Source organism: Leopardus geoffroyi, chromosome C1 (assembly GCF_018350155.1).
Source record: "Leopardus geoffroyi isolate Oge1 chromosome C1, O.geoffroyi_Oge1_pat1.0, whole genome shotgun sequence".
NCBI lineage: Eukaryota > Metazoa > Chordata > Mammalia > Carnivora > Felidae > Leopardus > Leopardus geoffroyi.
The window spans coordinates 215,415,883-215,437,670 of NC_059328.1; the positions used below are offsets into that span (position 1 = coordinate 215,415,883).

A 21,788-nucleotide genomic window follows, 5' to 3' on the forward strand; every position below is an offset into this window, starting at 1 on the left:
ACTTTTGTTGTTTTATATGAGAACCAGTTCTTGGATTATTGATCAGTTCCATTTTTTCTGGCACCTAATTGAGTTTCTGCATTTATATTCATTGTCTCTTTTCTGCTTTTCACAACTTTTAAAAACAACCTACTGATTAGCTTATTCTCATTTTCATTATGTGTGTGTGTATGTATATAATTATATACACAATGAAATTGTCTATGTGATGAAAACATGAGGGACTCTTAATTGAACTCTGAGTGCCTTTTTGTTCACATTCTGAAAGTTGTTTGTTCTCCCAGTAGAAGAGTGTGATTAAAGACAAAATACTTTTCAGGGGTGCCTGGGTGGCTTAGTCGCTTAAGCATCCAGCTTCGACTCAGAACATGATCTCCTGGTTCGTGGGTTTGAGCCCTGTGTCAGGCTCCGTGCTGACAGTTCAGAGCCTAGAGCCTGCTTTGGATTCTGTGTCTCCCTCCTTCTCTGCCCCTCCCCTGCTCATGCTCTGTCTCTCTCTCTCTCTCTCTCTCAAAAATAAACATTAAAAAAAATTTAAAATAAAAAGACAAAACACTTTTCTGGTCCAGTTATTGAAGAAAATTTTCAAGTACGTAAGTGTAAATAGGAAATTTAAAACAATGCATATTCCTATTACCCAAAGATAACTGGTAATAATTTCGGCTGATGTCATTCCCACCAAATACATTTTATAAAATATGGTTTTTTAACCTTCTTTCTTTAGTTAACAGTGAGCCTTTTCACTTGTAATATCCTCTAAAATCTTGTGTGTTAATGTTGCATAGTATTTCAGTGTATATGTGTGTTAAATTTAACCAGTCCCTACATTGAACGTATTTTCCTATCGTAAGTAATATTGTGATATGCACTTGTAAACAGATCCTTTGGTGCATTTCTGATTATTTCTTTAAATTCTTGGACATGGAATTCCATTTGAGGTACAAAGTAGGAGCTGTTAAAAGGCCTCTGAAAAATGGGTGATACATGTCACGACTTATATGAGCCTTGGAAACGTTAGCTAAATGAAAGAAGCCAGACACAAAAGGCCACATATTTGATGATTCCATTTATATGAAATGCCACGGTAGGCAAATCTGTAGAGACAGAAAGTAGCTGAGTGGTGGGGGCGGGGGCCTGTGGAGGAGGGAGGAATGGTTGCTGGAGGTACAGGCTTTTTTCAGGGGGTGACAAAATGTTCTAAAATTAGATACAGGTGATAGTTGCCCAACTTTGGGAGTATGCTAAAAGCCACTAAGTTGTACACTTTAAAAGGGTGAACTGTGTGGGAATTATATCTCAGTAAAAATATGGAAAAAATAGGATGGCACTACGCTTTTGGTACCATGTGAGTTAATACGGAGCTCTGTCAGCCTGCTCCGACAGTGAACCCTGATTTGTATGTTGTCTCTATGGGAAATGTGTTCAGAGTGCCCACACTGGACTTGCAGATGTGGAGGCAGTCTGTGTTGGAGAAACCTCTGGAACCACATCTCTGTCAGGTAGTCATGGACGATTCCCAGCCTTCAGGGACGAGGCACCGATTCTCTCACATTTATTTTTGATTTCGTTACTGCTTTAAAAACTGCCTTTTCACCTGAGGATGTACTGAGAGGGGACAAGAGAAAGATTAATACTGAGGTTACCCAGAAACATGCGTAGATAGGCAAGCTCATCCCATGAGTGATCCGTGACGGTGTATGGAACATGGAGATACACGGGGCGAGTTCACGGCCCGCTTTCCGCCAGTCATGCTTCCGTAGAGAGTCTGGCAGTTCTGGAGCTGTGAGCAATAGAAGTATTTTCTTGGCTTAAAATTCACACTTGATGATCTTCCCCCTCAGTCACCCCTGCAGTATTTCTCGTCCACACCCCGAACCTGGTGCTTACCATACAGCAAACTGCCCGAGTCCCTGTGTGGGTCTGTCTGAAGTCAGCCCTCCCGAAAGGCAGGGCCCGGCCGTGGACTTGGCCAGTGCTTGGCACACGTGCGCCAGGAGCAAGTGCAGGACGAATGCATTTGTCCAGAAGCTGCTACGTTTCCTGGGACATCTCATTTGGTTTTCCAGCTATTCCTGGAGTAATTCCCCAATTGCACAATGTCTACTAAATTGCCTGCCTGCTACAATCAGTCCGTGAAAGCTGCTGCAGTTGGAAACCTTTTGTAGCTGAGAAGCATGAGTACATTTGCTCCACAGTACAAAAGGCTCCATTTTTATTTCTCCCCCGGATGGCCAGAGAGCTATAACGTTATAAGAAATGAAGGCCCATAGGACAAGAGACTGCCAAGGGAGATGGGGGAGGGGGTGTGGGGAGGGGAGAGATTTTAGACAGGCTGGATGGAGGAGGTGTCACAAACGAGGCTCATGTAACTAGAGGGGATCTGCTTGTCGTCCTGTTCTTTAAGAACAGTGTGAGGCTGGGGTGAGGCTGGAGACGTAGAGATTGCCTTCAGATTCTTCCTTGGTGGCGTGGCGGCAGTGGGAGCTTCCAGAAGATGGGGAGTAGAGCTCACGGTGTCTTCTGCCTTCTCACCTTCAGGTGGGGCCGCCCCCTCACAAGGCCAAAAAAGTGGCGTGAATAGGAGAAGGGAATTTGCCAGCTTTAGGTTCCAGCCTCTGTAATGTGAAATTATATGTTTCTGATGATTAAACATGTTAATACTAATCTCTGAAAACTTAGAGGCTTTTCATATCTCATTGCCAACTTGCCCTTGGAACTTATATCAATGGGACTTCATGAAAGTTCTTTTTTTTTTTTTTTTTTTTTCAACGTTTATTTATTTTTGGGACAGAGAGAGACAGAGCATGAACGGGGGAGGGGCAGAGAGAGAGGGAGACACAGAATCGGAAACAGGCTCCAGGCTCTGAGCCATCAGCCCAGAGCCCGACGCGGGGCTCGAACTCACGGACCGCGAGATCGCGACCTGGCTGAAGTCGGACGCTCAACCGACTGCGCCACCCAGGCGCCCCAAAAGTTCTTTTTTTCTTAAGTTTATTTATTTTTAGAGAGAGAGTGAGAGAGAGAGAGTGAGAACATGTGCACATGCTCTAGCAGGGGAGGGGCAGAGAGAGAGGAGAGAGAGAATCCTGAGCAGGCTCTGCATTGTCAGCACAGAGCCCGATGTGGGGGCTTGAACCCACAAACTGTGAGATCATGACCTGAGCTTAAGTGGGATGCTTAACTGACTAAGCCACCCAGGCGCCCTAAAAGTTCTTTTTTTAAATCCTTTTACAAACACCACGTTTTAACATTTTAGGATATCTTTGCCATTTTGATAGTTTAAAAATGGTAATTTGTTGGGGTGCCTGGGTGACTCAAGTCGGTTGAGCGTCAACTGTTGATTTCAGCTCAGGTCATGGTCCCAGGGTTGTGGGATCGAGCCTTGCATCTGGCTCCATGCGGAATGTGGAGCCTGCTTGAGATTCTCTCTCCCCCTGCCCCTCTACCCTGCTCTCGTTCTCTTTCTCTCTCTCTCTCAAATAAAAAGGGTAATTTGTTTTGATTTGTTTCTTCAACTATCAAAGTGAGGTTGAATATTGGCTATTTGAATTTCTCTCTTTATGAATTAGTTTTTTTCATGGGCTTTCAGATAGTTAGACACTGTATTTTTAGGGTTCAAATTACCTTACTCATTGGCTTTCTCTATCTAAATTTGCCCGCACTGGTTGTGATAGTTTTAGTGCTTTGTCTTTTTTATTTTTGAGAACGAGCCAGTGAGCGAGCAAACATGGGGGAAGGGCAGAGAGAGAGGGAGACACAGTATTGGAGGCAGGCTCCAGGCTCTGAGCTGTCAGCACAGAGCCCGACACGGGGCTCGAACTCATGAACCATGAGATCACCACCTGAGCTGAAGTTGGATGCTTAACTGACTGAGCCACCCAGGTACCCCTGTCTTTTTTTTTTTTTTTTTTTTTCTTTTAAAGTAGATTTCATCTAGTAATAGTGGGGCTGAAGTTACCAGGTAAAAATTCTCATTTACCTTCATGCTTCTTTCCTTCACATTTTCTAACATGTTTTAAACTTATTTTCAGCTTTATGATCATAAAATTACAGATTTATGCTGAAGGTATATTTTTACTACTATAACTTTCCAAAGGAGTTTATCAATGCAGAATTTCCACTTTACTGAAACTATATATTTCAGATAAGTTTTTAAATGGAAAAATGACTTGCCTACCAAAAAATACATGAATATAAGTGCAAGCTTGTGTGTAATGACCACTCAGATTGAGTGATAGAACATATCCAGGCCCAGAGAGGCTCCGCTCGTGATCTCTCACAGTCATGGTTACCCTCCCCTCTCCAAATGTAAACACTATCCTGACCATCCAATACTGTAGATTAGTTTTGATGGTTTTCGATATTTGATATAAATGGGACTCATAATGTATATTATTTTGTATCTTTTGTGATCTGTACATTTCCTAATATCATGGCACTTGGGGGATTTTTCTTGTTGTATTGTTATTGATTTCTCGCTTAATTTTACTATGATCAGAGAATATACTTTGTGATTTTAAACCTTTGAAATTGATGAGACTTTTTATCACCTACAAGTTTTCATAAATGTTCCATGTGCATTTGACTGTAACTCAGATTCAGTAGTTCCTGTATGCAGTTGATTAGGACAAAGGTTTAGTTATTTTTGTCAAATATTTTATAACCTACTGATTTGTTTTTCCACTTTTCCTATTAGTTATTAAGATTGATTAAAATCTCCTGTGATTTTGGACTTACCTGGTTTTTGTTTTCATTCTGCTAGTCCTGCTTTATATATGTAGAGGGTTATTTTTAAGTGCATATAGATTTAGGGTTATTTTATATTCTTACTAGATTGAGTCTTTTATGAAATAACCTTCTGTTCTCTTCATATTTTTTTGCTTTAAAGTTTACTTTGATGTTACTATAGCTGCAATAGCTTTTTTGTGGTTGGTAATTATTTTGTAAGTAATGGTACATAATTTTCGATTCTTTTGCTTTCAAGCCTTTTTGTTTATATATAGGGTGTATCTCTTGTAAGCAACATATGGTTTTGTGGTTTTTAAAATTAACCATTGTATTATTTAATTGGATTATATTTTCAGTTGGGTTGGATTATTTTTAATCTGTGATTAGTTTAGATACTCTTGTATTTGGGTATAAATCTAACATATTCTTTTTGTCTTTTTATATTTTTTCACACATTTCTTCCTTTCTTAAATGGATTAATGATTTCTTTTTACCTTCTGTTATAGCTTGTTTTTTTTTTTTTTTTAAGATTCAGTTCTTTAATTTTTTTTTAATTTTTTTTTTTTAATGTTTATTTATTTTTGAAGGAGAGAGAGACAGAGTGTAAGCAGGGGAGGGGCAGAGGAGGGAGACACAGAATCCAAAGCAGGCTCCAGGCTCTAAGCTGTCAGCACAGAGCCAGCGGATGTGGGGCTCAAACACACAAACCGTGAGATCATGACCTGAGCCGAAGTTGGACACTTAACTGACGGGGCCATCCAGGTGCCCCTGTTATGGCTTGTTTTGTATGCATTATTTTAGGGGTATTTGGGTGGCTCAGTTAGTTGAGCATCTGACTTTGGCTCAGGTCATGATCTCACGGTTCGTGGGTTTGAACCCCTCATTGGGCTCTGCACTGACAGCTTGGAGCCTGGAGCCTGCTTCAGATCCTGTATCTCCCTCTCTCTCTGCCCCTCCCCTGCTCATGCTCTGTCTCTCTTTCTCAAAAATAAGCAAACATTAAAAACAAGTGTATACATTATTTTAGTGTATATTTTACAGATTACAAAATACATTCTTGACTTTAAATTCTAATAAGAGTACTAAAGTACTAAAGTAATAAAGAAGTACTTTTAGTGCTTCCCAGATAACACAAGGACCCTAGAGCCTTTACACTCTCTACACTCTTCATTGCTACTGAAATCATAATTGAAATTACAATTAAGTTGTGGTACTTAAATAAAAAACAACCATCTCTGTACTCTCCTCTAGCTTTTCTGCTGGTTTCTTTAATTTTATAAATATTTGAAGCCTCATAGGACCTTCATTTAGATTTATAATGGATATTTAACCTTTCTGTTGCTTTTCATTTCTTTTTGTATTTCTGTGATCCATTTGTGGTAATATTCCTTCTGTGTGGAAAAACTCCCTTCGGTATTTCTTTAGTATAGGTTTCTCTTTTTGTTTGAAATACCTTTATTTCACCTTTTTGAAGGATGTTTTTGCTTGTTACACAATTCTAGCGTGGCAGTTATTTTCTTAGAGCAATCTAGAAATGTTATTGTAGGGGTGCCTGGCTGGCTCAGTTGGTGGAGCATGCGACTCTTGGTCTCAGGGTCATGAGTTTTAGCCCCACGTTGCACAGATAGCTTACATTAAAAAAAAAAAGTCCTTGTATTTTAGCTTCCATTATTTCTGTTAGAAACTCATTAGCAACTCATTGTTGCTCCTTGGATGGAGTAGTATATTCTTCCTACTACTTTAAAATTTTTTATTATGTTTTTTTACGATTTTTCCAGGCACAGCTCTCTGTATTTATCTTGCTTAGTATTCCTAGCACTTCTGAAATCTATGGATTTAGATTCCTTTTATTGTCAGTTTGGGCAAAGTCTTGGTTATTATTTCTTCAAGTGTTGCTTCTACCCATTCATTTTTTCCTCTTATTCTGGGGCTTGTGTGTTAGATCTTTTCACTCTCTTCCATTTGTTTTTTGTATTCTTTAAAAAGAGTATTTTCTATTCTTTTCTCTCGGGGTGTTTTATTATCATTATTATCTTTTGATGTTCTTCAGGTCTTTCTTGTTTGTTATTAAATCCATTTCAGGGGGCACCTGGGTGGCTCAGTTGGTTGAGTCCAACTCTTGGTTTTGGCTCAGGTCATGATCTCACAGTTCGTGGGTTTGAGCCCCACACTGGGCTCTGTGCTGTCCGGACAGAGTCTGCTTGGGATTCCTTCCTCTCTCTCTCTCTCCCTCTGTCCCTCCCTTGCTTTCTCTGTCTCTCTCTCAAAAATAAATAAACGAACTTAAAAAAATCCATTTCAGTTCTTTTGTCTTTCAGCTTGAGAATTTTCATTTGATTTTTTAAAAAAGATTTCTAGTTGCCTGCCAAAGTCTCTGTATTAAGCACATTTATGTTAAAGTCTATGTCTGAAAACTCAAATATCTGGTTCGTTTATGGGTCTTCTTCTTAAATTTTTTTTTTTTTTAACGTTTTTTATTTATTTTTTTGAGACAGAGAGAGACAGAGCATGAAGGGGGGAGGGGCAGAGAGAGAAGGAGACACAGAATCGGAAGCAGGCTCCAGGCTCTGAGCCATCAGCCCAGAGCCTGACGCGGGGCTCGAACTCACGGACCGCGAGATGGTGACCTGGCTGAAGTCGGACGCTTAACCGACTGCGCCACCCAGGCGCCCCTATGGGTCTTCTTCTATTGTCTGGCCTTTCTGTTGGCTTTTGTTCCTTTAGTCTTTTTTTCTTGCATGCCTGTTAATTTTGGTTGACAAATATTGTTGGAAACCTGTCAAGATAATTTTATGCTCAGGTGATGGTGTCTTCCCTTAGAGAGCATTTACTTTTGCTTTTAGTTAGGTAAGCAGGGTAGCAGCAGATTATCTTAAATCCAGTTTGTGATAGAGCTAATTTGAATGTGGGCTTTACTTTTTCCATTGGTCGGGCTCTTTGCATTCCTTATGGGATACTCCTTCAGAAGTCTCATCTATAAATTTGAGGTATTCGTTCTCTATTGGGCTCTGAATTTGTGTTTTTCCCACCAGTCCTATGGTATTACCAGAAGCTCTGTTTAGCCTCTCAGCCTCTTCCACTTATGAGTGAATCCACTTATGAATGAATCTGCAGTTGTCACTAGTTTAATTTTTTCTGCATCTTGTCACTCAGTGATATTTATAGGTGTCTGACATTAAGATCACCGATTATAAAACGTGAGATACCATTTACTTGAAGGATGATGTATTTACCAAAGGGAATAATGTTTGGCCTTTGTCATTTATGAAATTTGTTGTTTAGGTCTTCTTATGATCCTGTTTTTAATTTACCTGATCTTCCATAGACTGATGAAGAATTACTCTATTTCAGGACAATTATATTTGTCATTTTATTCTTATATTTGCAACATGTTTTACCTTCATCATTTTTGAAGCTCTTTAAAAAAAAAAGCACGTGGATGTTAATACCACCATTACTGAGTAACCATTTGTCAATAAGGTACCATCTTTTTTACACTGAATAGTTCTTACCACTAACTGTGATACTAATATTGCCATCTTTTTTTGTTCAGAATTTAAGAATGTGTACTTCCCTCTCCCACCCTCACTTCTAGCTTCAGTTTTTCCTCGTTATTTTAGATTGTAATTCTTGTAAGCAGTATGTTGTTAAAAGCTGTTTTACTTCAGTCTGGAGTTCTTTGCCTGTAATAGTGGACTGTAGACATTTTCTACTTGTCAGGATTTGTGCACTTCAGACTCCTGTGTTTGGTGGCTGACTGTTGTGCCTTCTTGATTGGATGCTTCCTTGGTACCTCTCTTCTGTTTGGCATTTTTGTGAGTGGTGTGCACTGTTGATATTTGTTAATGATTTGAGTTTAAAATTCCTTTAAAAAATACATTTATAATTCACAGATTTTCTTATGCTGTATCTGCTTATAGCCAGCCCAATTGGTGATGTCCTTTTCTGGTCAACCTTTGTAACTGACAGGGTGTTTAGTCACATAGAACACACTTCTCAGTGCTTTCTTTCACCAACTGTTGTTTGTATTACACTAATGAAAATGAGAAGGCACCGAAGAACAAAGAAAAATAATGTAGAATGTTCTGCTTTACACAAAGGAAACAAAATATGGTGTTGTTGTTTTTTTTTTTTTTTTTTTTTTTTATTTTATTAGATAATTCCAACGACATCATGTTTTCTGATCCTGGTGTTGGAGGGGAGGCATCTGAAGCTAGCCTTGCTGTTGTCGTTATCGTCGAGGATATCTGTACATTTCTGCTTGAAATCTTGTGGGATTCTTTTTCTCTTCTGTGCTGTTGGACTTTGCTTACTAGTTTGTCTGGTATATACTAAATCTCCTGTCTTCCAGACTTGCTTTTGGTTTTCCAACTTTTACAAAGATCTTTTTTTCCTTTTATTTTCTGTATAGTTCTGGTTCATGTGCTTTGTCTTGTTCTTTGGGAACTTTGTTGTTTGCTCATTTATTGGTTCAGAATATGTCTATTGAGGGCCTGCCCAGGGCGGAGCACCATTCTCAGTGGTGGAGTTTCATTGGTGAGCAGAAAAGACGGGCTCTTCGTCAAGCTCGTGTCCTCCTCGGGCCTCAGGGCAGCACGCAGGAAGAGGTGACAGCTGAAACAGGTGGTAGGGAAGGAAGGCTGCATAGTGAGGACCCCCGCCCCCGCCCCGGTACTGGGGTGGAGTTGGGAGGACTGCCCCTGAAGAGGTGATATTTTCCTTGAGATGTGAAGACCGGTTAGTGGTAAATCAGCTGAAGGAAGTGTGTGCAGGTGTGTGTGCCTGTAGGCACCCTAGAATGGGGCAGGTCAGGGGCCCAGTGTGTGCAAAGGCCTCGTGATGGAGGACACGGCACAGCCTGTGTGAAGAAGCGGAAGAAGGGCTGTGTGGCTGCTGAGGCCTGAGGGGGAGAGAGAGACCAGGGGGAGGGCTCCAGGCTTCATCCTTCACCAGGTAATACCATTGAATCGTTCCATTTGGTGAATTTCCCAGACTTGCAGTGTGAGAATGTTATACTCTGGTCGCAATGTGGAGGGTGACCTGGAGGAGGAAGGGAGAGGGCGGAGGGTATGTAGGAGGCGGCGGGAGACCACCTGCTGCTGGTTCTGAGTGGAGGGGGACGGAGGGCGGGCACTGGACAGGTGGTGCCATCGGCACAGCCCCGTGGAGGCGGATGAAGGTGTCAGGTTTTGTCCAGGAGGGTTCTGTATCTCCGTGTCTGTCGAGTTCTCCTGCGTTATTTAAATTTGTTGATTTTCCCAGATTCTATTTAGGAAAGTTTTGATTTTATTTCCTATTGCATTTCCTTATGATTTTTACCCCCATCCAGCATAGCTTTCATGTTATTTTTACCTTGTTTTTATCTCCTGGCCAATTCTCATTTGATAGAGAGGTTTTTTGTTTTTTGTTTTTTGTTTTTTAATTAATTTCTTTATTTGGAGAGAAAGCACAAGTTGGGGAGGAGGGAGAGGGAGAGTGAGAGAATCTTAAGCAGGCTCCACGCTTCGCACGGAGCCCGATGTGGGGCTCAATTTCACAACCCGGAGATCATGACCTGAGCTAAAATCAAGACGCTTAACAGACTGAGCCACCCAGGCACCCAGATAGAGATTCTAAAAATTCTTTCTGTTTAATGTCATTTTCTGCTTCGGGAAAGATTTTCCATTTTCTCTTGGGCTTCCAAATGTTTTCATTGATTTGGATTTCCCCCTTGCCTGATCTCTTTATCTTTGAGTTTTCGGTGGTGATTTTGTCTTCCAGTCCCGCACTGGCTTCTTTTATGACCTTCCCGGAGCGGCATAGAGCTGTAGAGTGTGCAAGGAGGAGCAGGACCATCAGAGTTTAGTGCTCTTACTTATTTTGCCAAGTCAGTGTTTTCATCATTTAAAGCTTTGTCCTATTTTAATAAAGATTCGATGAAATGTCATCACCTCCTTTAATGTTACTTGAAGTGTCAAAATGCCGCAAAAACAAGTCCAAGTAGTGGGGCGTGGCACAGCTCCATTCCCCCTGCCCCCCCCGCCCCCCCCCCGTCCCCGTCCCTGAGAGCCCCTCCTCTGAGTCCATTTGGGTCTGCTTGTCACAGGGCTGTAGCATCTCCTGCGCGAGAGCAAGGGTTTAGTTTTGCTCACTGCTGTACCTGAGAGCCCCCACACAGTACTGCTCGAAGGGTGACTTGATTGCCACTGACTCCAGGATGACTTGGGCCCCGCCCCGTTCATCTGGCTGATCTCACCAGCAGAACGCTTCCAGTGTGCACTCCGGGCGGCAGGGCAGGTCTGCCCTCACGTGGTGTGTGGTTCCGTGGGCGCAGCGGGCCGGGGAGGAACCAGCTCGGGGCTGCGGTGGGGGGGCAGGTGTCAGGGGCGAGAGTCTTGGAGGCCTGAGGCTGAGAGGGAGCCCTGGCCAGCAATGCGGGTGTCCAGGGGGTGGAAGTGGTTCCCGCCAGAGAGGGCAGAGCGTGTGAGGGCGGCGAGATGGGCAGAGGTCAGAGGTGAAGTGCTTTCCACGCCGTGCGGAGTTTGGACTTTTTTGTCATGGGTACTGGGAAGCCCTTAAGGTTCTTCTAAGTCACCAAAGCCAGGGTTGGTGACTGTTTTTGTTACAAGTCTGGCTGCTGCCGAAGACGAGGTCTTGCAGGAAGAGGAGGTCAGCATGGATGTGTGGAGGTCGGATGGGTGGCCTTGCTGTGGCCCAGTGGGACGTGTGGAAGCCTCGATGGAGCTACTGTGGAGAGGAGGGGCCGGATGGAGAGCAGGGTTGCAGGCGCTTTGGCTAGGCACTTCTCCTTGGTACCATGCTGTTCCTTGTCTTGCATGACTTGGGAATTCAGTAGGGTGGTGAGGAAAAATGGGATTTTGAGCAGTTGGTAATTGCTGCTTTCCCAGAAAGCAGCTCTGCACGAGGCCCCACGGTACTTGCGTGCAGGGCCAGACTCAGGGGTGGCTGTGGACGCCCTCCCTTTACCAGGGGTGCATCACTGACCCCTCCAGTTCTGGAAATTTCACCTCAGAGGCTGACTTCATGGTTGCTGGTGTCAGAGGCTCTGTCCCTTTTGAGGGAGGTAGAATGAGCCGAGGTGAATTTAGTGAAGGTTTTCTAAGCTAAGTAGGACCGAGGGACTCGTCATCGGAGGGTGACACAGGTGCTGCTGATGGACAGCGGGAAGCAGGTTGAGGGCTGACTGCAGGCGGGTGCAGGCCGAGTACTGGCCCGTGTCCCTTGGATGGCAGGGAGCCCGGGGCCCACGGGGATTGCGAGGCATTTGCACCCGCGTTGCCTGGGAGAGGACGGTGGCTCTCTGGAAGTTCATTCCGCACTCTGGAGCCCTTTACCTCTGTCGGGGAGGTCATCTGCTGTCCCAGCATCACGAGCTTGAGGCCTGACCCCCTGCCTCGAACCCCTTGGGCTCTGGTGCTGGTGTTGGACGGTACCTTGGCCCTGGGACCAGCAGCCAGTTCTGGTCTTGTCCAGGTGCACGTCCCGTTCCCCAGGCTGGTGGGTGGGGGTGCCCACGGCACCCTCCCTCGGTGGGGCTCTGGGTCCCCCCTGAGCAGCCAGAGGGCGGGGACGGAAGCTGACGTCATCAGGGACCGAGAAAGCCAGCGCTGTGGGGGAACAGGATCCCAAGGAAAGGACGGGGCTTTATAAGTTACGCAGCTTGTGTGTTAGGGACTCAGGCTGTAACAGGTTCGGTTACCCTTTACTTCATTTTTGGGGAAAATGATGTGCTATGTGGTGTTCCATGTTCTGGTTTTCCCAGAGGAATCAGGGACTCTGTCTTTGAATGTCTGGGATCTGTATTTCCTCAAGTGTAAGAACCTAGACAGTAGAACTAGGTTATATTCTTTTTTTCACTGCTGAAAGTACCCAGCGTGGGACCTTGTGCAGAAGCAGCAGGGCTCAGAGACAAGGACTGGGAAGCCAGGTCATGAATCTCAGCTCACTAGCTGAGTGGCCCTGGGCAAGTCACTGAACAACTCTGAGCCTCAGCTTCCTCATCTGAGAAATGGGATAATAATAGTACCTACTTATGGGGTTGCTGTGAGGATTAAATGAGCTGATAAAATGTAGACATGACGTAAGTGTTGGCTGTTGTTAACATTATGATTATAGGCACTCACTGCCTATCTATTCAGTGGGTAAATTGAAAGCAGTGGACCAAATTAATTTATGATATCCTTTGGTACTTAACTAGACCTTTTTCTTTTAGTTTGAGTTACTTACATTTCTTAAGTGAAATGTTTCATACTTTCTCTGTTTGCTGAATAATAACTTCTAATTAAAATCACTGTGGATTATTCTAGACTTCACTGGCCCTAAAAGCAGTCGGGCTGTTTTACTCTTATCCCTGGGGTCCTGGCAGCAACCGCACTTGAGTTGGACCTTGAAGAGGAAAGACAAGTTTGACTGGAATATGCCTGAAATATAAAACCATTAAAAAGAGTCACATTCTGCCCATTTCTAAAAGCAGTGTAAATCATCAAGGGCCACCTCAGTTCTTACCTCCTCCAGTCCATGGGACGTGGCGCTCCCCAGCTGTCCCAGCCTCTCGCCTCACCACGGACCTGCTCCAGCCGACCTGCTTTTTGTAGGGAACCAGTACCCTGTGCACAGGTCACCCTGGTCTTGGTGGGGCTCCTCAGTATGGGGGCCCTTTGCTGAAGTTCCCTCTACAGACCTGTCCATTCCTCAAAGGTAGGGTGACAACTGTCTCTTCTGGGAGGTCTTCGTGTTCATGCCGTGGTCAGAAGGTAACATGTTGCCACCTTCTGCTTACTCAGGGCAGTGGTTCCCAAACTTGGCTGTGTCTGAGCACCCTTTGGGAAAAAAATATCGGCACCATCCCCAGAGATTCTGATGCCGATTTGTAAGTGGGTGACTTTTCGGTGCTTTCCATGATTTTTCAGTGCAGCCACATTTGGGACTCACACTCTTGTGATGCCAGATGTGCACAGGCTCCTTAGTAATCTGTGCACTTGGTCACACTTTCTTAGGTCTTGACTTGAGGCCAGGGGTTCTCTTTGAAGCTTGCTGTTCCCTGTGCAGGATGCACATGGGCTCTGTGCCGGCGAGCGTGAGCCAGGAAGGAGGCTTTGTTGCTTCTTTCTCTTCAGAGAGGATATTGAATGGTTCGTTCGTCGCAGTGGACTATGCTGTGGGTTGCTGTTACCCTCTTACAAATGCCCTTCGTACTGGGCTGAGAGCTTGCTGGGAGCTGTGCGTCTTTGGATTCTGATGAGCAGCTATGGGTTGGGCCCGGCTCCTTTTTCTGTGTGTGTGTGTGTGTGTGTGTGTGTGTGTGTGTGTGTGTGTGTGTGTTTCCCTTAAGTTTGACAGTGTGAAAACTTCTTATCTACCCCTGGAGAGCCCAGCAACAATTTGACAACACTCCGGCTGTACCTTGGCGTTCTGATTTCTGAAAACAAACAGAAACCAATTGGAAAAGACGCAGGTTTTGGACAGACTTGTTTTTCCTTGTGGAGGTACTCTCTCTGCCCAGTGCCTGAGGGCAGACGGACATGGATAAACATGTCCCCTGCACTCAGGGACTTCTCACAGCCTGTTAGACGTGAAAAGAAGTGATTATAGTGTCCCGTGACAGGTGTAACAGCAGAAGGGGCAGAACACAGTGCGAGCGTGGGGCAGATCTCTGTGGGCCCGGGGGCTGGACTGGCCACTGAGAAGGGGCGAGTGAGTGGGCTGGGGGGCGGGCCCCAGGAGCGTCCCGGGACCGGAACCCGTGCAGGCAGCTTACCCCCTTATTGTGCAGAGTGCTTACATCATAATAATGGTTCTAGAGGAGATTTAAAGTGAGGGGAGGAAAGGTCACAGTTCAGCAGCTCTTCTCTTTCTCCGAGTCCCTTCAGGCTTTTGCCGGGGGCGTATGCTGCTTTTCCCATGTTATACGCAGAGCAGCGTGTGTGTAACTTTACATTTTCATCGTAAGCCCTTCCACATCATGGGTCTATAACGATCACTTGTGTAGGTGGAGACATTTCATCTGTAGATGTGGCAAAGTTGATCATTTAAACTCCATTTCCTCACTCTGTAGCACTGGGGGCTCAGAATGTGTTCAGGTGTTCTTGCACACGGTATGGCTAGAACAAGCACTGTAGGCCGCAGGAGGGACGTTTGGGAAAATGAGTGTGGCCTCCCTTGCAGAGCAGCCCCTGTGCTGAGCCCCCTGCCTGAGAGAGGGTGCAGTTCTTGAGAGGGCAGCCTTCGGTCTGTCTTGTGTCCTTTTTGTTGCCTGATCTATTTGATTCGGGCTTTGTTCTGGTTTACAGCTTCCTCGGCTTCTGTCTACCTCATTTCAGATGGATCGTGGTTGGGGCTGTACTGTGTCCTGATTCCCCAGAATCTCTGGTGAGCGTGTCACGTGCCTGTGATAAAGGAATAGAGGCGAGGCTGGGTTGATGATGAGGAAGCGGGCAGATCAGGGGACCTGGGTGGAAGTGACCGAGCTGAGCTGGCCGAGGAAGAAGCGAGAGCAGAAGGGTGGGCTGGAGAAGGGCAGAGGATGAGTGAGTGCACGCTGGCATGAGGGGCAGGGGTGTGAGAGGGAGCAGAGGGGGCACGGGCAGAGGGCTGGAAGCGAGACGCCAGTGCCTGTTGGCATCATGTGAGAACAGAGTAAAGGGAAGGAGAAGGCCCTATTAAATAAATTTAAATTTATTTTTAAATTTCAGGAAAATGGATTGCAAATAATGGGGATGGACAATAAAGAGGGTTTTCAGTATGAACTGGATGAGAATTAAGTGTAGGATATTCATGCTTAGAGGGCCACTTCTGCATCATGCCATATATAACACTGCATGCATAAAAGGGAGTTTATATTGAATTCCCAGTATTTAATGTTTAGAAAATCATAGAGATGTGTTTCTTAGAAGAGGGTTTGGCTGCACTGTTAGTGTCCTGGGGCTGCCAGGACAGACTAGAACGACAGAAATTTATTCTGTCACCCTTCTAGAGGTCAGAAATCCAAGATGGAGGTGTGGCGGGACTGTGCCTCCTCCCGAGGCCTAGGGGAGACTCCACGCCAGCCCCTCCCAGCCCCTGGCTCTCCTGGGCTTGTGGCCACATCCCTCCAGTCTCTGCCTGTCTCCACATGGCTGTCCCCTGCTTCCTGGTTCCTCTCTTGTCTGTTTTCAGAACACTTGTCACTGATTTAGGGCCCAATCAGATAACCTAGGATGATTTCATCTCTGGATCCTTAATTACATTTGCAAAGATCCTTATTCTAAATAAGCTGATGTTCACAGGTTCCAGGGGGATAGAATGTGCACATATCATTTTGGAGGCCATCATTCATCCTTCTTCATCTGCTTATAAGAAAAAATGCCAAAATAAGAATGATGTGAACATGTAAGGTTTTATTCCATGCAAAAGAAGGCAGTCCTTGGTCAGTATGGCAGTTCCACAGAGTCATCTGGGTCCTTCCAGAATTTGGTTCTCCTAGCTCAAGATCAGTGCCAGAGTGCCAGTCCCCTTTTATCTCTCTCTCTCTCTCTCTCTCTCTTTTTAAGTTTATTTATTTTGAGAGAGAGAGAGAGAGAGAACGAGAGAACGAGAGAACGAGCAGAGGAGGGGCAAAGGGGGGGGTGTTCAGAGAATCCCAAGTGGGCTCCTTGCCGACAGCCCGATGCGGGGCTAGAGCCCACGACCTGTGAGGTCACGACCTGAGCAGAACTCGGATGCCTAACTGACTGAGTTACCCAGGCACCCCTCGTATCTCCTTTCGAGAGAGAAGAGAGAGGGAAGAGAGAAGAAAGTGTGTTGCCTGGTAGCAGCTTTTAACTTACGTTCAGATTCCTGCAAGGGGTCTGTGGACATCACTATGTTTTATTAAAATTGGTTTCCATTGCAATCCTAAGTGTTTCAATTTTTGTATTTAGACACATTCTGAGAAGGGGTCCATAGGCTTCACCAGACTGTCGCAAGGGGTCCATGGCACAAAAAAGATGTGCCATATTTCAGTGTAATTTCCTATAAATTGGGAATTGTATTCTCATGTGGGATATACGTGTTTAGAGGACTGCTTCTGCAGAATGCCATATTGAAAGCTCACCTGGCTTCCCCGAAGTCTCGTGGTGCACCTCTGCCTGGTCACGTTTCCACACCGCACGGCTTGCTGGGATGGGGATTGATCCAGCAGGCATTGCTCCTAGTGTCATCCTAATGATTGCCCTGAAATGACCGTGTGAGGATAACCGTGCCCTGCAAAGAGAGGAGTAATTTGTCATGTCTGTATTTGTGACTTCCCTTTCCCCAAGTAATATTGTTGAGTAGGCCCTACGCACGATGTGGGGCTTGAACTCATGACCCTGAGGTCAAGACTCACATGTGCTACTGACTGAGCCAGACAGGTACCCTGTTATTGTTGAAATATTTAATGGTATGCAGAGGTTTTATGAAGTCTGTTATAAAGGTGGTCTTCTTTGTTAGCTGTGTGACTCCATTTTCTCATCTGTGAAATGGGGATAGCCTCTCCTAGGTCACTGGGTTGGCAAAAAAGTGCCCTCTGAGGGTTTCCCGATTTCTATCTCCACTGGCACTCATCAGTGATAGTAAGAAGGTAATAGGGTTCAACTTGCACACTTAGCAGTTATTCCGATACACAGGAATTTTAGATGGAGTCCAGAGAGTGTTAAAAAATAGCATCTGCTGCTGGAGAGTAGGTGTTGGGAGAGTTATTATCCTTAGAATTATCAAGCAATAACTACTAAAAACAGGAGAAATAAAAGGTTCCTGTTTTTAGTAGTTATTGCCTACTAACTTCAAGTAAGAAAGAAGCTACGCAATGATTTTAAGTAATATTTTTAGTGGTTTTAAATCTCGGCTGTTAGGCATTCATGTTTGTTGAATGAATGAACGTTCCCTAGTAGAACTGCACAGGGTGGAACCCTGGACCTGACTTTCTCAGCTGTTTCCAGTCGACGTCAGCCTGCGGGGTGATCAGGGCTGCTCCTTTGCCGAGGAACCGTGACCTTTATCCAGATTTCAACATCAGTTTTCCTTCTCAGCTTGTTTGGAGTTCGGATATTTCCTGGGCAAAACCCCTACGCCAGTCACTTTGGCTTGGAGAGAGGAAAAGCTATATATATAGTTGGCAAATTTCCTTCATGGAAAAACTCTTCCCAATTTCTGTGACTGCAGGCCTGGAGCTGGGGTGGGGTAGGTCGTTCTCGTGGGTTGAGGGTGTCCCATGTGTCCTCTTAAGCTAGAAGACGTGCCAGATGGGAAGCCCCACGTATTTAGGACAGCAGCGCCTGCCACCTGGGCTCCCTGCCACGAGCAAGCCCACCCTGGTTCCTGCTCAAGCACAGGGCTCCAGGAGAGCTGACCTCATGTCCTGGCTGTGCCAGCTGTGGGACCTGCGCTTCTCAACACCTGTCGCTTTGTCCTCCCGTTGTCACAGTACTCACATATGCTGGTGGGGCAAGTGCCCGGCACATAGTAGGTGCTTAGCGAATCAAAGGCTGTGATTGTTAAAACAGCCTTTGGGCGGTGGAATGGGACCGAGTGAGCAGCTGCAGGAGGAAGTGAATCCAGCAAATCCTCTGCTTCATAAGCCACTCTGTGTTCTCAGTTTCAAGAAGCAGGAAGAAGCAGGCGTTGAGCCAAATTGGTAGCGTGTGTTTGCTAAGTGTGGGGTTTTGCTGTAGGCAGTGCCTGCCTCTGGAGCCTCAGAGCCAGGTGCTCCACGGCAGGGCTTCAGACTCAGGTCTTACAGTTGTTCCAAGCAGGCAGAGGGAGGGGACACTGTTTCCTGACAACCTTGTGGTGAGTGCTGGGGCCAGTGGTGGTCTCTTAGGTGTCTTTAGAGGTGGGGGTGAAGGAGGACTCTCCCTGGTCTGGGCCGTGTGGTGTTGTCCAGGAGGGGTTGTGTTTGTGAAATGTAAGCCATTTTCAGAGTGAGTGAGTGTGTGTGTGTGTGTGTTGTGTGTGTGTGTGTATGAGAGAGAGAGAGAGAGAGAGAGGGAGTGAGAGAGAGTTGTTGATGCTTCTAATTGTTCTTATTTACAAATGATAGAGGAAACAACCAGAATGGACAGTTGAGAGACTGTAGTTTGACTCTAGTACATTTAGAGTTTTTCGGGAAGACAAACACTGGAGAAGGTATGTGGATGTGCGTGAGTTTTTTCTTAGGGTGTCTAGGAAAGTAATAATTTCAGTCATCCTTTACCCAATATTCTTTGGTACATGTGCCAGGAATATGATTGAGTCAAGTCCTGTTTTTTTTTTTTTTTTTTCCCCTTGAAAGTTAGGAAAATGGAATCATTCTGTAGGATATTATATTTTTTCTTAGAAAAACCCCTACTTTTCTGTCCCAGGATAACCTGGTATTTCAGAGCAGGTAGAGTAGTGAATAGGATCCTTTTATTTCCTTGAAACGACTTGTTATCAAATTAAGATAATTCCCTGCCCTGTGGTGGGGAGGCTCTGGTTTATTGACTCAATAATCCCTCCCTCTCCACAGTTGAAGCACCTGCTTTGAAATGTAAACTCAAGAATGAAACACATGATCCCCAACCCCCCCGAACCCCCCGGCTTTTCTTCTTTTTTTTTTTTTTTAGTCAGGAGGAGGACTGTAGGAACTGCTGTCCCAGTTCTCTGCAGGATGTTCAGCTAAACCTTGAGACTTCAGCCCGGTGTTGAGGTGTTCTCATAAGTCTGGGAGCACCCCCTGCACAGGGCTGTTCACTGGCTGTCCCTTCTGTACCATTTATATTTATATTTATATTTATATTTACAGTTACAGTTACAGTTACATTTAATTTAGTTTTTAAGTAGGCTCTATGCCCAACCTGGAACTCATGACCCTGAGATCCAGAGTCCTGTGCTCTGCTGACTCAGCCAGCCAGGTGTCCCCTGGTGGACTTGCATTGGAAAAACTGGTTCATGGGGTGCCTGGGTGGCTCAGGCAGTTGAGTGACCCACTTCAGCTTAGGTCATGATTTTGTGGTTTCATGAGTTCCAGCCCCGCATCAGGCTCTGCACTAAAAGCATGGAGCCTGGTTGGGATTCTCTGTCTGTCTGTTTGTCTGTCTCTCTTTCTCTCTCACTCCCTCCCTCCCTCCCCCCCTCTGTCTCTGTTCCTTCCTTGCTTGTGCTGTCTCTCTCTCTTTCTCAAAATATACTTAAAACAACAACAACAACAGCAACAACCTGGTCGTGTCAGGTGTCCTCTCCACCGTTGCCTGATGGTCCCTGGCTGCCAAAGTCCAGAGATTGTAGATCAGAGTAATTAACACATTTGGGGAGTAGTTAGGAGTGGGTTGGGCCCCACCCCGTCCTTGATGGGGCCGGAGGGACACTGACCTTGAGGCGGGAGCCTTGGCATCTGTCCTGCGCGACACTGAAGACCAGCACCATTTCCGTGACTGCTTTGCAGCTGGCCGTTGCCAGCTCTGGCTGTCTTCTGAGGAGTGAACGTTGCGGTTTGCTTTATGTAACAAGTATCTAATCACACCGAGGGATAGATTGGGTATTTGTTGTTCCCGAAGCCGTAAGCACTGTTTTGTGCAGGGCACTGCCAGCTCACACACCCTGTTGTAGATGAGATAACACCCGTTAATTATTTTTAGCACTCACTTTGACTTGCACAAATTTCCTGGCTTGGATGATAAAACTATATGGTCACCCCAGTCATTCGGAGAAAGGTTCACCCTGTCCTTTAAAGACTATTCCAGTGCATTAGATGTACTTTTTATAACTTAGTTGAGGTGTCGTTGCGGTACAAGGAACTGCGCCATTTAAAGTGTAAGGCTTGTTGGGTGTTCACACCCCCGCCTCCACCCCTGTTGAAACGGTCACCAGTCAGGGCAGCAAACATTTCCATCCCCTGAATGGTTCCATCCCCCTGAAGGTTTCCCGGGGATCCATCCTTTCTCTACACCCCTCCCCAGGCAGACATGGATCTGTTTTCTGTCTTTAAGATTATTCTGCGTTTTTTAAAGAATTCTATATAAATTGAATAATCCCATGTAAATTGAATTGAATAATAATTCACTGTAAATTGAAAGTATGTCCCCCTTTTTATGGCATCTTTGGCTCAGTATAATGATTTTGAAATTTTCCACATTGAGTATAACCACAGTTTGTTCTTTTCCCACAATTTGTTGGTCCGTGTACGTGTTAGTGGGCATTTGAGCAGTTTCTAGTTCTGAACTATTGCACGTAAATCTGCCATGAACATTTGTATACAAGTCTTTGTGCGGACATGTTTTCTTTTACCTTGGTAAATACCTACTAGAATTGCTGGGTATTTAGTACATAGTAGGTGTATGTTTAACTTTTTAAGAAACCGCTCAAGTCTTTCCCAAAGTGCTTGGACTTTACCATTCTCGCCAGCAGTGCATGTGAGTTCCAGCTTCTCCACATCCTCACCAGCACTTGTCTTTTATCTTACGTGTCCCGATAGATGGGTAGCGGTGTGGTATCCTCTGTGCTTTTAATTTCCATTTCCCTGATGACAGGTAACGTCTGCGTCTTTTCATGTGCCTGTTGACATTTTGTCATTTTTTGTGAAGTATATGGTAGAATCATTTGTCCATTTTTGTGTTGAATTGGTTGTCTTATTGTTGAGGTGTGTGACATGTGTTTTGAATGTTGTTCCCAATCTGTGGCTTGCCTTTTTTTTTTTTTTTTTTTTAATGGCATCTTTAGAAGAACAGAGTCATTCTTTTTGGTGAAATCGAATTCATCAGTTTTTTTCTTCATGGTTCATGCTTCTTGTTTTTCTATCCAAGAGACCTTTTTCTACCTCAGCACCGCAAAGGCTTTTTGCTAAAAGTTAGGATTATGATTGAGGTACAGTTAATTCTGTGTGTAGTCTGAGGAAAGAGTTGATACCCATTGTTTTCCTTACGGATGTTCAGTTTTTCCAGCAGCATTGTTGAAGAGACTTTCCTTTTCTCATTGAATCACCTTGCCACCTTTGTCACAAGTCAATTGACCATATATTTGTGAATCTGTTTCCCGACTTTTTCTCCTGGTCCATTGATCTATACATCTAACCTTACCCCAGTACCATACTTGGTTGATTATCATAGCTT

The 21,788-nt window shown here is 44.8% G+C and overlaps 1 protein-coding gene and 1 long non-coding RNA gene across 10 annotated transcripts in view; one reads left to right on the plus strand and one right to left on the minus strand.

The window, feature by feature from the left end:
- DGKD (diacylglycerol kinase delta) overlaps positions 1 to 21,788 on the plus strand; it is a 111,053-nt gene that overhangs the window by 29,995 nt on the left and 59,270 nt on the right. Inside the window, exons 1-2 of one of the 6 annotated variants that reach the window (XM_045481781.1) lie at positions 18,270 to 18,513; positions 18,764 to 18,849. The exons of 4 other annotated variants lie outside the window; for them this stretch is intronic. The gene's annotated coding sequence lies outside the window, so the exon portion shown is untranslated. Of the gene's footprint in view, positions 1 to 18,269; positions 18,514 to 18,763; positions 18,850 to 21,788 lie in introns of those variants that run through there. One more of the 6 variants, XM_045481782.1, reaches the window with a different exon arrangement.
- On the minus strand, positions 1,052 to 21,753 carry LOC123599654. Of its 4 annotated transcripts, none has more exons than XR_006713249.1 (5): positions 20,053 to 21,753; positions 16,799 to 16,947; positions 13,234 to 15,113; positions 1,888 to 2,615; positions 1,052 to 1,780 (listed from the first exon to the last, which is right to left on the minus strand). It is a non-coding gene; the product is annotated as an uncharacterized LOC123599654 (long non-coding RNA). The 4 variants fall into 4 exon arrangements; XR_006713247.1 differs by adding an exon at positions 12,955 to 13,148 and having other exon boundaries at positions 1,052 to 2,615; XR_006713246.1 differs by having other exon boundaries at positions 1,052 to 2,615.